The following is a 15,170-nucleotide window of genomic DNA, read 5'->3' as shown; positions in this document are numbered from 1 at the left end:
CAATGACTGCTGATATATTTGTTCATTTCCTTTCATAATGGCCATATGTCATTTGATCTGGATACTACCACATGACGTCTGCAGTCATTGTTTTTCATTGTTTTAGCTTGCATATACGTTATACTGAAGTGCTGAAAACTTATTTTGTGGTGTTTATTTCTAATCACGTATGCAGGTGTCTGAAAACGCGCAGCATTTCATCAAGACGTGGCTATTGAAGTTTTTTCGCCTCAATGGAGGTTAGGAAAGGCACCTCAAAGATCTGTTCATAGTTTTGCAGCCCGATCAGTGCTGCCGCTCAGAGCAGGGATGTCTGGCAGCCTGTGATGGGTGGCGTCCTACCCTAATGCTGCTTTTAGGGCCCTGGGCAGCCCATCATCATTGCCTCATCTCCTGCTGCAACCTCTAAATCATCACCCCACACCTGCTGCCCTGGCCAGCCCTATGCCCTTAGAACCTTGCTGAGCTCGCCTCCTAGTTTGGGCTGTATTACTGAACAGCAGTACTTAAAAAATTGAACTGAAAAATAAATGGTTTGACTTGGTATATGTAATATACAAATAAAGTTATAAAAATTGTGTTCTGCTAGTCATATCTTAGATTGCTTGCGTGTGGGATATTCGCATCGATAACTTTTTTAGTTAATGGTTTTGTAGTTCATACTTGATGGAACAGCCTAGCTTACGATTTCTCGGAAGACTGAGAAGAAGTATGTGGAGAAAACTAGACAGTAACTAGACTTGTGCAGTCTTACGCCCTACATGTGGGGAGGATAATGGGCAACGCAAGAAAAAAAAACGCATAAATGAAGGACTTGATTGATTGATATGTGGGGTTTAACGTCCCAAAACCACTATATGATTAATAAATGAACGACTTAGTGGAATCTTGTAGTGTTTCTACACCAGTTTATCCAGTGGTCAATCGTCTTGAAGTATACCACGCCACAAAGCTCATCCGAGGCTGCTATAAGCTGCTAGGCAAAGTTCTGGGCGTTTAATGCAAACGTTATCCATAATAATAACGGTAGAATATTCCCAAGCCAGTGGTAGCCACTACTCACCGTAAAGCGGCTATCGACGTAATAATGGCATTTCATTGGCAACAACGTGGCGCGAAAATGGCCGTATGATGAAAGTATGTCGGCAACTACGTGGGTGAAAGGACAGGCTTTCATTGGCATGTGAAGAATGGGTCGGCACTGGCTGAATATTGGCGAATGCAACGGCTGAACGTGGATCCCAGGTTGGGTAGAACAATGAATCAACATAGGAAGAAGTTGCACTTGACCAAAAAGTCGACCTCGTGCCGATATCCGAGCCAACGTTAGGCGACTAGGATCTAAGATTGGTCCAACACCATGTGCTGCCTGGGTTAGCTTTAGTTGTGAGTTTTGTGCTCGCTTGCCTTATCACTGCATTGAGCTTATGTCATGCAAACGTACGTTTCCTGTAGAGTCACTGTATATGCTACCTTTAGGTAGCAGAGTTGCGCCACTGTTTTGCGGGCGCCGCCCACCCGGCTTTTGGCGATTCCAGCAACGCTATATTTAGTCGCGCGCCATCACGTGGCCATATGTGATGGTGGGTTTTGGGTTTACAGGGGGCAGGCGCTTTGTCAGGCTTTTATGCCTTTTCGCCGGTCCCCTAGGCAAATTGTACCTTTCTTCTTTTTTTTTGCTTTTGCCAGAAATAAACTTCAACTTCAACTTCATATGTGGTTGAAATGCACTGCAGCGAAGCAAAAACTATGCAGATGACGCTGATGCTTCGCAGTGTTATTAGCGTGCCGGCGAGTTTCACTCAGACACTGCATGCGTTCGTGGAAACGCCAGACGCGTCTCAATAGCGGCGCTGCCCCCTTCTCCTTCAGCGTCTCAGCTTCTGTACTCTGTTTCAGAAGTTTCCTTCAGCACTGTAGCGGCTACAAGCTCCTCAGGCTATAGGAAGGGCGCTTAGCCCCTGCACATGTGTTGTTTCGCGTCTTGTCGTTTGCTCACCATATACACGGCGTATCCTTAACGAATTGTAGTTATTATGGCTGACAATGCAGTAAAGGTATAAACAGGCAATTACACCGTGAAATTAGTTGCTATGATGATGATCGGTAGAATCTCACGCCGGCAGATAACTTCACTTTGTGGCTGTCTCTCTGACGCTGTTCGCGGCTCTTATATGAGTATTTCTCTGCCAATCCTTTCCTTCAAGTCTACCGCTGTAACTCCCCGTTTCTCTGATTTTTGCTTCCATTGAAAAAGGATCCAACGTGCGAAGAATGCTGCGCTAGGTTGCTTGTCCGGTTTTTCTGGATGCAGCATTCTTGGGGAGACGCTCCGAGAGCACGACAAAGCAAGGCATGTGGCGCATCGGCTTTGTCGATTTTCGGCTGGAGCCATGGCTCAATCATCTGCACTCCGCCAAGTCCAACGTCCATCAATGCAGCAAATCATCTGGACCCTGTTGGAATCAAGTTTGGCCCAGCGGGTCCACGTTTCAAGTTTTTACGGCCGAAGTTCACCCGGCCACAGGGGTGACACCATTACGCCTAACAGCGATGCCGGAACCTGGTGGCCTGGAACGCCGACGATGTCGCACCGGCCACCCGAGGCAACATAGCAGCCACCGCGTCTCACCTGCGCGGTTACAATCCCGAAGGCCTGGCCTGGACTACAGTTCCATCCTATCAAGATGACCACTCCACTGTTCTGAGTTTTCGGCACTAATCGCTGAATGAAGTGTTCGCGCGTCGTGCGTCCGTTCAATAAAAAACAGTGGCGTTCAACGCCATCCCGGCCTCGGGAACACCGGCTGGCAAGACACAGCCTCCAGTATCGCGCGCTGCAGGAGGCAAAGACAAGGCTCTTACGAACTGGAGGCTTCGTCCAATCACAGAACCAGGCCTAAACGACTTCGTGGTCGCGCTCAAGCCACGTGAACATGTGTCGCTGCACCAAGCCTTCTCGGAAAACCGCTACGGAGCCGCCTTTACGGCTTACCTCGGACCCGAGTTGGCGAAGTCGGTCATGCTTGTGTCATGTCGTGAACAAAACCTCGTCTTGAACTACACCCCGAACCCAGCGGTGGTGAACCTGCTTCTCTGGGAATTTTTTTCGTGAACACTGAGCGTGGGGTGATCCCGCTTCATGGGTACCTCCGACAAGACGGCCGCGATGTATGCCATGGCGTCATCGTCCTCAGCAACTCAGACATGAATGAATCGCTTCGAGAAAAAGTGCAATGGAGAGCAGTCACTATCGTCGAGGTGAGGCAATTCGGATCCTCTAAGAAGGCTCGGGTCACCTTCACCGGGAAAGTAAAACCGCGTTTTCTGCATTATGAGAACATGTTTACTCCCGTGCGAAAACATTACCCGGCTATTCCAGCCTGCGGCTTGTGTGGGTCCGTTGTTCATCGAGCGGATGCATGTCCCAACACGCAGCCCAACACGTGCGGGCTCTGCATTCACTCGTGTGGGGTGCGGGCCCCACATGAGTGTGCTCCGTGGTGCTCGGTATGTGGGGGTGAACATGCGACAAACTCGCGAGAGTGCGCGGCGAAATTCCTTACCCACAAGGGGATCGCCAAGGGTGGGACGAAAAAGAAATCAGCAGCTATGAAGAAGAGCCGCCATTTGGGCCTCCCCGGTAAGCCACCGAGCCGGGACGACGACAACACTGCGAAGCCGGCATCATCTTCTGGCAACGATGGCAAGTTGCCGCTGACGCAGCCACCACCACAAGGCACCAACGCAAAACTGTCGACAACGCCACAATGTGGCGAGACCAGGACCTGGGCCAACGTTTGAAACAATGGAACCGATGTGAGTTATACGGGCAGGACCACTCCTGCTTCCCCCCCCCCCTGTGGCACGCACTGCCGAGCAAACCAAGATAGCAGCTCTCGAGGGCAAAATTGAGATGTTTTTAAGAACAATAGCACTCCTAAAATCCAAATCAAAAGAGCTGACCAGTTTTTCTCACCCGAAACTGAGGCTATGGAGAGTGAGTCCACGGCCCCGGCGGCAGCACTGAGTGTGGAAACTTCTTTTGAGTCTCGTTTATATGATCGCATGGACGCCAGTCTTAATGCCTAAAAAAATCAAACTTCCGTGGCCATGACCTCTGCTGTTGCCAAAATGGCTGAAAAAATTCTCACAATCATCGCCCAGCACTTGGCACAGTCGTCGCTAAGCGTGTGATGATCCGGTGGTCTGGTTATAGACGTGTCTGGCCGCTATCTCGAAGCACCAAGTCGCGGCATAGAAAATGATGTAAATGACGATGACAGCAGCACGCCTACAGGAATTGAGGACGCCACCCTCGCCGGGAGTACTGGCTCCGCAGCTGCGTCCCTACAACCACTTTTTAACCTGAATCACCATGGCGGGCAACCCTCAAGGTAACGCTTTTCATGTTACGATTCGGCCACCCGCATTCAAATTACTCAATGAATTGGGCAGGGATTCCGTTCTCGCGTCAAGCGGCCTGACCTCCGACTTTTCCTATCAAATTTCACTTCACTTCCCGCAGTGGTTGCCCTCCAGGAGCCAAGGAGTAATGCTCACAGCACATTTTGAGTGCACATGGGTGAGGAGAAGCGTGGGCGCAAGATATCGGAACTTGCGTCCACGTTGGACCTAACTCTTCACACTGACCCTGCATATATAACGCGAGTGGGTAACTCCGTGACTCGGGGAATTTGTCCGGACCTTACAATCACCAAAAACATCAGACACGCACACTGGGCCAACACTGAGGAAACCCTCGGCAGCGACTACAGCATACTCAACACAACCGTCACAACCACATCACTGGCAAGGCCCCACACCCGAGCCCGCCTACCCGACTGGACACAGTTGCTGAAAAACTACACGAACCTGGCCCCGATTCACAAAACAAGTTACCACGCGTGGTCACAAGAATTTATTACCCACCCTCGTTCGACAGAAACTCAAGTTCAAATCTCACAGGCAACGCCAGGGTTGAACAACCACCTCCACCTCTGGGAGGCGCGGCACAGCCTCGTCGTCAGATGGCGCCGCCAAAAACACAATCGGAAGCTCAAAATTCGCATTGCGGAGCTCACCCATTGAGCGGCTGAGTACGCGGCTCAGCTCGCTGACTATAATCGGGTAGAACGATGCGACACGACTGCTATACAATTGTCCAGCCGGTACACTTGGCGTCTCTTTCGCGCCTTCATTGATCCGACCCAAACCAGAGCCGAGACAAAAAAAACATCTCTAACAGGCTATCCATGCTTTCGATGGAGACACTTCAAAATTATCATGCAAACTACGCGATCAATACCCCTGTGTTCGTCGTGACATACAAGAGCCAGCGTACTCGTATGCAGGTTCCAAGAACGCGGAGCTGGATCTACCATTCAGGCTCCATGACCTGAAGGCAGCCCTGGCTAAATTTAAGCGAGTAACGGTACCGGGAGAAACAAAGTAACAGCGAAATTACTTGCCAATCTCCCCCACCAGGCGTATGACGCACTCCTCGCGCACGTAAACACTATCTGGCTTGGTGGGACACCCCTCCAAATCGAATGGAAGACTGCCCTTGTCACTTTCATTCCAAAAGCCGGCAAATTCATGAAGACGGATATCCTGCACCCCATCTCTCCCACGTATTGTGCGGGAAAGCTGATGGAGACTATGGTGCGAGAGCCGCTATCCGAGTTTTTGGAGAACCAACAGGTATTTGCTAACACCATGTTCGGGTTCTGTCCACACCGGTCCACACAGGATGCCTCGCTTCAGTTAGACCACGAAATTCTGAATCTTGTCGCTTACCCCCTAATGACAAGACAGCTCTCGCCCTCGACTTGAAAGGAGCTTTCGACAACGTCACACATGGCATCATTTTGACGCATATTTCCCAAACCAGCTGAGGACACGACGTGTAATCGACACATTAGAGAATTCCTCTCTTAACGAGAGTCATACATCCGAATACAAAACGAAGATCACGGCCTCTACCAATTAGGAACGAGAGGTACCCCACAAGGCGCGGTCCTCTCACGCCTACTGTTTAGTCTGGCTACGATGAAGCTACCAGCTCAGCTCGAGAGTATTGAAGGCATACTAAACGCACTTTATGCTGATGACACCACCATAAGGGCTCAACACGGATCGCTAGAAGACATAGAAGCCAACCTGTAGAAAGAGGCGGAGATCATGGATACCTACGCCCGCCGCTGCGGCCTTCAATACTCCCCGACCAAATCGAAATTTCGCACATTCGCTCTTCGCCAAAGTGCACTACCAAAAATGAACTGTCCTTGCAAATTGGACCCATCCCAGAACATGATGAGATCAGACTACTGTGTCTGTTCACAAACATCGCCGAGTCGATATAACATTCACAAAACTGCGTAAGGTGGGACACCAGATGGGCCGTATGGTTCACTGAGTTTCCAACAAGCACAGGTGGTTACGCTGCAGAGACGCCTTGCGGCAGGCGCATGCATTCGCGACCAGTCGAGTCCTCTATTCGGCTCCTTACCTCTACCTGCGCAAGTTAGACGAGAACGCCCTTGAGGTGATTCTCAGGAAGATGTACAAGCGTGCCCTCGATCTCCCAATAACCACGTAACCAACGCCTTATGAGCGTGGGAATTGTAAACACTTTTGCGCAGCTCCGGGAGGCACACTTGACCAGTCAACACACGAGACTTTCAGACTCGCTCTCTGGATTTCGTGAAGACCGGTTGTGCCCCCGCGATCTCCGACGACAGCGCAGCTCTGGCCGACTGGCTCACCCTATGCCATCTCCTGCTGCTGACAAGAGCTCTCGCTGAATGGTGCCCCGTTCTCAGACTCCTGTGACCATATCCATCTTTCCTATCTCCTCTTCCATCGTTTTCTGTCGTTCGCTGTCCCTGCGCCTCACTCTCTTTTTCCTTTCTCTATCTCTTCACCTTTTAATGCTACCCTTTTAATCCTTCCTTTACCCCCATCCCTCGTGATGTACTGTTGAGGTGTCGCACTCTGATGCAGACAGTTACGGGGTTCACTTTTCTTTTATTTCTATGAATCACATAAGAGGAAAAAGACTCCGTCCTGTCGCTGCCTATTAACCCGAATACACATCCACCATTGAACAGAGATGGAGGAGTGCGTACGCATTCCAGAAGTCTGGAGATGCGCCCTGCATGTGCACCTTTTTCCGGCCAACATGACAGGTGACGACCACAGTGGCAGGCGCCTTGCGTGGATGGAGGCACTATCTCACCACTATGAGAACAAACACGGCATATTTTACGTGGACGCCTCCGGCCGTCACCATGGGGGGGGGGGGGAGGGGGGGTACACGGCTGCAGTTGTCCACAAAAATGTCGTGGTTATTGGACTCACATTCAAAGCACAGGGCATAACACTAGCGGCCACTGACCTGGACTCGCGTGTCATCATTAATGACTCGAGAGGGGCCTGCCGAAATATTCAACATGGGTATGTCCCACACCTGGCGTACCGCATCTTATAAAACAGCAATTACGTCGCGGCTCCCGCGTCCCGAAGAATCATATGGGCTCCAACTCACATGCATGGGCTTCGAAAGCAATGAAACGGCTGACGCCACCGCCCGCGCGCTCACTCTCCGGGTAATGCCTTTAGACCCTACCCAAATAGATCTCGAACTCAATCCGGCCTTAGCATTTAGAGAAATTGCTGAATTCTACTGATTCAGCCATCAAATTTATTCTAAACTAGGTAAGGGCCTTACAAAGACGTAAGAGTGTTTAATTCTCTGCCATTATACAAAAACTATGCTGTGCCCGGCAGTTTTTAAATATCTCAATCCTGCCTGTACAGTAAAATGCCCGCACTGTGCGGAAAAGTCTTCGGACATCTTCCACATAGTGTGGGCATGCCAGTAAACTTCTCGCCTCAGCCCAAAACCAAACCCCACGCGGGAAAACTTGGAGGTGGCCCAGCTTGGCTGCACCAACCCGGTGAGCCAGAAAGTACTGGTCAACCGAGCCCGATGCGCATTGGACGCCCATGGGCTTCTGTATGGAGGAGCCCACTTAGTGTTTTTGAGGGGTGGCTCACACCGGGTCACCACCCACATACTTTCTGTATATAAATATAATAAAGTTTCTCTCTCTCTCACTCTCTCGTTCTTGGTTTCGCGACGCAGCGCGAATAATGCCTCGGTGCGTTAGGCTTAGCAGGTGCGGCTAAGCAAGCAGCACACCTCGCTAATAATGACAGAGTACCTGATGCTTTATTCTCAGAGAGAGATGAAACACATCGATGGCTGATTTAACCAGTTGCTTACTGCTATCAGCGCAGTGGGCGTGCAGATAGGTCAAGTCCGGATTGAAGCGGGTGGTCGCTTCTGCATGGTTGCTGCCATGTTGATTTGTGAACACTGTAATCGCTGCTGATCGACACAAATAACAAATGCGTACAAAATAAATGCGAAGAAGAATGAACATATCATGTATGAATGTGGTGTAACACACACTACAGAAACGCCAATTTGTGCCAACCTTGTCAAGGCATTTTCATGTGTATTTACGTTTCGATGCGCAAGTATGTGGCTTTATTACGCACCGTAATTTTGGTAGTGTGAAACTCCAGGGGTGAAACAGAGTGTAGGCATCATCGTAACAACCAAGTTTCTCTTGTAGATCTATAAAAATAAAAAGAAAGCGATAAAAATAAATGAAGCAACGCTAGTTCAGGGAAGCGGGAGCACTGCTTATACGCGGGTGGTGAGTGGCTTTCCCGCAAGACTTTCAAACCCATAATGGCGTACCTCGGCGCCACTCTGCCACCTAAAAGCAGCATATACAGTAACTCTTGCTTCCGATAAGTAACAGCGCCACCAAAGCTTCAACGAAGCTTACCTCACCACTGATTGTTATAAAACCCAAGCTTTCAAGCTTGGTTTTCTGAGTGTTCCTCTAACCGTTCGAGCGCAGCATCGACACGCTTGCCCTGCTGCTGCTACAACATTAATAAATGATCGTTACGTTTTATGTTGGAATGTATCTTTTATCGACCCGCTATCCCACATGCCCATTAGGAGTTACAAAAGCCATCTTTTCTTTGCCCACTGAATTCTTCTGTCTCTGTCAATAACATGACCTCAAGACAACAGAGAAAAATTACGAGGCTCCGTGAAGGCTGTCAATGACTGGGGCTGCCCTGTAACTGCATGACTTCTGATTACCACATTTTCTAGCATTTCTCTAAATTGCTCATTGATTATCTTCCGTTCAAACGGGAAAACTCGACAACGTTTTTGACTTATCCGATGCACCGTGCCTGTGTTGATTGCGTGGCGTGTGTGAGACTCAAAAATTGGAGGCAGGACAACAGGATGACATCGCGAAGTTTTTGAAGAACCACAAGAAGATCGGATCTGATGCCGAGAACAGTGTTTTTTTGTGTAATGGCTGCCTCGTGTTTGCTTCTTCAAAATGTTTCCCCCTCCATCTGCCGTCTGGAAAGCAAAATGACGGCAGAGAACGCCAAAGAGATAGACGGAGTACTGCTTTCTGAATGGTAGATGATAGGCCGTAACTCGGGGCTCGTTCGTCGTTAACTGGTGAAGTCTGCCGCAATCGGGATCTCTACGAAGGCACTTTTGTCTTCGACAGCAGTACAGTTGCAATCCAGAGTGTTCGCGATAGCGTTTCGGCGTCTTCATGCTTTCTACCCGACTTGAATACGATGGTGACACTGAACTCCGGAAGTCGCAGACTCTATTTTGCCAACTACACCGAACGGCCTCGGATGTTAGCCAACCAACATTTGGCGTGATTATCAGTCACATCTTTCAATGGGCGCGCGTGGAGATAACACCTGAACTTCAAAATTGCCCACATCACCACAAGGCACTCCTCTGACGTTGAATAGCTGGTCTCAGTGCTTAACCGAGTGCGGTTTGTGTAGGCAATAAATCGTTTGGTGCCATCTATTTGAACCAAAATAGCTCCAAGACAAATATTGCTGGTGTCAGTACGTAGCTCTGTGTCAGCGTCTTTACGGAAATGAACAAGTATGGGAGAAGAAGAAAATTGATGTTGCATTTCCACAAAGGCAGATGGTTGTTCGTAAGACCACAGAAACAGAGGAATAATGTTTGAACACGCGTAAGTCTTATAAATGACTCTGCAATCTCTGAGAAATTTTTTTAAAGGGGCGATAATATTGCTACATGCATGCATACTGAAATTCTAGGGGTGACGCGCGTGCGTGCCTGACGAGAAAGACGAAGGGTTGTCTCCGCTTGATCGGCCTTAGATCTAAGTTTTGTCAGTTCAGCCATTACTACTTCTTCTTGGAAAGCACTGGACTGTGGCACCAACAGTGACCAGTTACCGATAAGTTTTGAAATTTCTTGTCCGATAATTCAATCTTGTTCAATGTAAAAGTATTTGTAAATTACACTAAATTTAGGAATGATCCGAAGTCAGCATTGGCTTTTCACTCAGAAGGGAGCGATGATAAAAAAGCACTGAAAATAAACGCAGTCATTAAAAGATCCTACAAAAGAGCCGAATTTACTGTTGAATTCACAAAAAGAGTATAGAGCCGTTGGTGGAATGATGAATGTACAAGAGAGCATCGACGACGTCAGGCAGCTTGGAAGCAGCTCTTACATATTCAATCCCCCCAAAACTGGGCCGATTATAAATTCATTGCTGCGGGCTTTAAAAAAACGGTAGCTCAAGCTTAACAAGAATACGACAGAAGACATTATGAATACCTGTCGAAGCCTAAACATATGAAAGCACTGTTCCGATATATGAGAGCTCGGAAAATCTTGCCATCACCAGTTAATGTAGCTTGTGATAATCTGTCGGCACAAGAAATGACCACTACCTTAGAGGCAATCGGTAAAGGTCTGCAAAGCAGATTCACTTCAGTAGTGCCAAAGAACTGGCACAAGTCTATGACAAAGTCTGACTTTGAAGAAGTGACACAGACTGAAGTATCCAACGTGATTAAACATTTGCCCTGTGCATCTCCTGGCCCAGATGGAATCACAGTACCCATGATTAAAATTCTGTTCAATTTATCGCCTCGAGACGTCGCCGATGTTATTAACTACTCCTTAAAAAACTCATGGGTGCCGCAGGATTGGAGGATAGCAAAGGTGATTCCTATACTAAAAAATCCGGGTGTAGAATTAACAGTCGATAATATCAGACCAATATTTCCAACATCTAACATGGTCAAACTAGTAGAGAGGGTCCTACATAGCCGAGTAAGTATCTGGATGGCAGACAATTTAGTAATAAAACCGAACCAAATCGGCTTTCGTAGTGATTTCTCTATTTGGTGTGCCCATGCTGATTTAGAGAGCCGAATACAGCTCGCGCATAAAAGAAGGCAATACGCTGCTTTAGTAACGCTTGACATAGCCAAGGCGTATGACAGTGTGGAGCACTTCATATTGTTAAATACGCTAGAGAGATTGAACTTCCCACAATATTTTATTGAGTGGGTGGCAGAATTCTTAAAATCAAGAGAATTCTACTGCGTCAAGGATGGATGTTCCTCATCTAGATTTAAACAAACGCGCGGAGTTCCCCAAGGAGCAGTCTTATCTCCAATATTATTTATTGCTTTAATGAGCACAATTCCAACAGATCAAGAATTTACTGTCTACATTTATGCTGATGACATCGCACTCTTTGCTGCTGACTGTGGTATTTACTCACTACAACTTAAATTACAAAGATATATTAACATGTTAGAAATTTGGTTGCAGTCGATTTCGTTATCGTTAAATGTCAACAAAAGTGCGCTTATGGCGTTTCCGCTTGCAGAACCAATTTCAAGTTCAATTCTATATAAACAGGAACCCATCCAGCAAGTAGACTCTATAAAATATTTGGGAATCATTTATAATGACAAACTTAACTGGAATCCACACATACAGTATATAACTACTAAAGCACAGCGGGCTTCAGGCTTACTACACAAGCTAAGTAACCGGAAATATGGGTTACGGGGGCACACCTTGATAACGTTGTACAATATTTATATGCGCTCTATCATGGAATTCGGCTGCATATTATTCTCGGGTGGCCCTGCTTATAAAACGAAACCTCTAGTTGTCCTGGAGCGAGAAGCACTGCGAATGTGTCTGGGACTCCCTAGATTTGTGGCTATCAACGTACTGTACCAGGAAGCGCGTCTGCCTACACTACTTTGTCGATTTCGAATTTTGACCGTACAAGCATCTTTAAAATTTTATAGCTTACCGGCAAGAAGATCTCTATATGCTTTTATCGCAAACCCAGACACCTTCTTTCTTGCTCATTGGCCACGGTTTCACAAACCTCAGATAATGTTTGTACAAAAACATCTAGAACGTATAAATGTGAACATTAGAAATGTAATTGAGACTAATGACTCGAATTGTCATGTTATTATTGAGTATGATGATATATTCCCCCAAAACGCCAAATTACAATCTCAAATTTTTAAATAACTTATTATTAGATTACTTGGAGCATGCAGAAACTAAAAATATAATAGCCACAGATGCTTCCGTAAATAACCAAAAGGCAGGTGTAGGCATTGCCTCTGATTCGCTTGACTGGTCCTTTTCAGTGAGACTGCCTGATTTTACTCCAGTTTTTGAAGCGGAGCTCTTGGCGATTATTTTAGCTCTTCGAAAACTTCCATCAAATCAAAACAACGCAGTCATAATGACGGATTCTCTTTCAGTTTGTGCAGCTCTGACAGCTTCAGAGAACTCTCGAATTCTAAGCACATTCACAACATTAGTACCCCCGCAGTTGAGACTTCTGAGATTACTATGGGTTCCGGGACACTGTGGATTAAGATTAAATGAATTGGCCGATTTCTTAGCACGAGCCGCACTTGATGGGCCAGTTTTGTCCATACTGCCAGATGTTGAATATATCACGGCAATAAGATATCGAAAATCAGCAATCTCCACTGATACGATCGAAAAAGTAACTACATGGACAGACTATAACCACCTCATGTTTCCATGGCAACCCCATTGGAGTCAGTCCAGAAAGCTCGAAGTCTTAATTACTGAATTTCTATGTCGTGTCCCCCCCTAAACTTGTATCTACACAGAGCTGGTCAGACAACATCACCCCTCTGCGCATTCTGCGGAGAAATGGAATCACTAGATCATTATTTTTTGTATTGTTGCTGCTACGCTATACTTAGGAAAAGGTTACTAGTTATGCCACTTCTGAAAATAGGCGTTAGATTGACGGCGGAAACGGCGCTAAGCTTTGGTGCCTCAGTTTTGGGACATTGCTACAGAGATGCTTTCAATGCCGTTTGCGATTATATTCAGGCAACCAAGCTTATACCTTTGTGATCTTCAATCAAAAAAATTATTTATTACTCCCCAGGGCAGAGTGAAGTAAACGCAGCTGAGTGGTATCATAATACCTCAAATCTCAGAGTTGCTCAACTTGATTTTTTTCTCGTTTGCTCTTTTTATGTTGTTTTTTACATTAGTCTTATTATATTACCAATTCATTACACATAGTTAAAATGATCACAGAAAAACTGCACTACACTTTCTTGGCCAATCCCCCTGAGTGGGTATGAGCCATCATCCCATGGAAACAAAACAAAACAAAAAGCTTGATCGCTGGTGAACCGGTCACGCCATTGCCACTAGTTTTAAATACATCTAATCCACAGCCTCGTCGATGCCGCGCCTCTTCTTTTCCGTAACCTATTTGGTGGAAGTAGAACGTTTCCCATCTTCACCACGAAGCTTTGCAGTGGCCGCACCATTCAGTCTTCGGCCATGGCAACCGATGACAACAACCCATCAACGTCTCCATCTGCAGCTCCAGCCACTACATACCTGATGATGCCCTACCCCCGTGAGCCCGGTACATTCTCTGCACAACCTGGCGTTGGCGTTGACTACTGGCTCCGTATGTAAAAGCGTGTTAGCCAGACACACCGATGGGACCCTATACCATGATGCTCGTCAACGTAATATTTTACTTGGACGGCACCCCACTTGCCTGGTTCGACGTCCATGAGACCGAGCTCACTGGCTTCAAGGAGAGACTACGCGACATCTTTGCGGTCCCGTCCGGTCGCCAAATATAAACGCGAAAAGAACTCGCCACTCGTGCAGTTTTCAACTGAGTCATGTCTCGTACATACAGGACGTGTTCGCGTTGTGCCGAAAAGTGGACGGGCGAATCACAGAGATTGACAAGGTGGGCCACATACTCAAGGGCCTTCAACTTGCTCGTGTACACTGACGTCACGAGCGTAGATATGATTATTAAGGAATGCCACCGCTTCGAAATGGCCAAAAGTTGCCGTGTTCTGCCTCCATCTACGCGGGTACCAAACACGGCTGTTACATCAACCTGCACCGATATCGGTGCCGCACTATTCATGCAGGACAGTGTGACACGTATAGTTCGACGGGAGCTTGAAGCGTCAAGTCCGGTGCCATTTCCTCCACTTCCACTCAACCATGGCGCCGCAAAAACGCCTCCGGCGGTCTCTTATTCAAGCTGTCGTGAGGGAGGAAATTGCAAAGCTTGGTTTTCCTGTGGCCTGCTCTGTCTCTCGACCCACCTCCAGACTAGTGACAATAAATGCACCACGCCATGACTTACATTTTCTTTCGCAATCCCGTAATCCAACGGACTGCAGAACTGCAGACGACAAACCGATCTGCTTCCGCTGCCACCGAGTTGGCCATATCTCCCGCTACTGCAGCAGCACTTGGACGCCCTCAAACTGGAGCCCATTTTTTTCTACTCGCCCATACGAGGACTCCCGTCGGTATTCGCCCAGTCGTGTGTACCCTTATTCTGACGTCTTTAACAGCCGCTCCACCGCTCGTTCGCCGTCACCTCAACGCTGCCGTTCCCCAACGCCCCAACCATGCCGATATACGTCGCCGGTCAACTATAGATCCTCTCGGATGAAAAACTAGACCATGCCGCTCCGGGAGGTAGTGCTGCATCAATCGCGTCTGATCCAAATTGTCCGTTGACGCTCACCCCTCATAAGAACTTGATTTAGGTGTATGTGGGCGGTATTTCTTTGACTGCGTTAGTTTATACCGGAGCTCAAGTATTCATAATGAGTGCTCATCTGTGTCGCCTACTCAAAAAAGTCCTCACGCCTCCAGCGACTAAAGCCCTCCGTGTCGCTGATGGTGG

The 15,170-nt window shown here is 47.7% G+C and overlaps 2 protein-coding genes across 7 annotated transcripts in view; one reads left to right on the top strand and one right to left on the bottom strand.

The window, feature by feature from the left end:
- Positions 1-15,170, top strand: part of LOC142818109 (uncharacterized) — a 495,850-nt gene that overhangs the window by 351,802 nt on the left and 128,878 nt on the right. The window contains exon 3 of one of the 4 annotated variants that reach the window (XR_012895586.1): positions 176-3,083. The exons of the other annotated variants lie outside the window; for them this stretch is intronic. The gene's annotated coding sequence lies outside the window, so the exon portion shown is untranslated. Of the gene's footprint in view, positions 1-175; positions 3,084-15,170 lie in introns of those variants that run through there. 4 annotated transcript variants of the gene reach the window in all.
- LOC119173543 (uncharacterized) overlaps positions 1-15,170 on the bottom strand; it is a 699,991-nt gene that overhangs the window by 598,962 nt on the left and 85,859 nt on the right. The window lies entirely within an intron of this gene.

The sequence above is a fragment of the Rhipicephalus microplus genome, chromosome 5, assembly GCF_043290135.1.
Source record: "Rhipicephalus microplus isolate Deutch F79 chromosome 5, USDA_Rmic, whole genome shotgun sequence".
NCBI classification, from domain to species: domain Eukaryota; kingdom Metazoa; phylum Arthropoda; class Arachnida; order Ixodida; family Ixodidae; genus Rhipicephalus; species Rhipicephalus microplus.
Note: the sequence above shows the minus strand (reverse complement) of the source record. Positions and strands in the feature narration are given on the sequence as shown.